The sequence below is a fragment of the Nannospalax galili genome, unplaced genomic scaffold (genome assembly GCF_000622305.1).
Source record: "Nannospalax galili isolate Female #2095 unplaced genomic scaffold, S.galili_v1.0 scaffold1198, whole genome shotgun sequence".
In the NCBI taxonomy this organism is placed as follows: domain Eukaryota; kingdom Metazoa; phylum Chordata; class Mammalia; order Rodentia; family Spalacidae; genus Nannospalax; species Nannospalax galili.
This window is the reverse complement of record NW_008340898.1, coordinates 10,481-11,310: the sequence shown is the minus strand read 5'-3', so window position 1 is coordinate 11,310 and position 830 is coordinate 10,481.

The following is an 830-nucleotide window of genomic DNA, read 5'->3' as shown; positions in this document are numbered from 1 at the left end:
TCTGATAAATAAGTATGCAAACAGACATAACTGCAGGAACCAGGACAAGGGTAAGGAAACAGTGAGGTAAAGGAAAAGAAATAACCTGAAGGAGAAGAATAGTAGGCAACAGACCTTAAGAAGGGAGATATGGATAAAAAATTGGGTTAGATTAAGGGAGGGGGGAGGGAAGGGTATATGAGGAACCTAGGGGATAAGGAGAAAGAAGAAGCTCAACAGAGGTAGGATCATAGGAGCAAGGGTATTAGTAAGGAAGAAAGGGGGAGATGTGGCAGCACCTTAAGTGGGAAAACCATGATAGAGGGGTGAAACGATACAAGAGAGAAACAATGCCTAGCTAGTCATGAAAACCAGAGGGAACCATATTATTCCTACAATCTCCTGACAAATTATACATAACAGATGAAGAAATATATCTATAGATAAGGTTTATTTGAGACCAACTGGTTATTACCCAAGATTTATCTGCAGGACACACAGTAAGTAAAAACGCTAGAATGGTGGAACTAACCTTCTTGGATGTTTAACAGACATACCTTAAAATCTATACTAATTGGGTCAGAGTGATACAAAGGACAGTTTTTGCTCCTTGCTCTCCTAGGTCGATTAGTTCCCAGAGACTATGAGCATCTTGCAAAATGTCCTGTAATGGTGGTGGGTCATCTGACCTGCTGATCAAGGAGGCCAAGGAGACTCCACCAGACAGCCCTGAACCAGTGTCCAGTCTATAAAGAGGAGGGTCAACACGGAGAAATCACTTCCTCTATGCTTCCAAGAGAAGCCAACAATGGTCGAGCAGGACCTTTGACTTATCTTCACATAGATGGAAC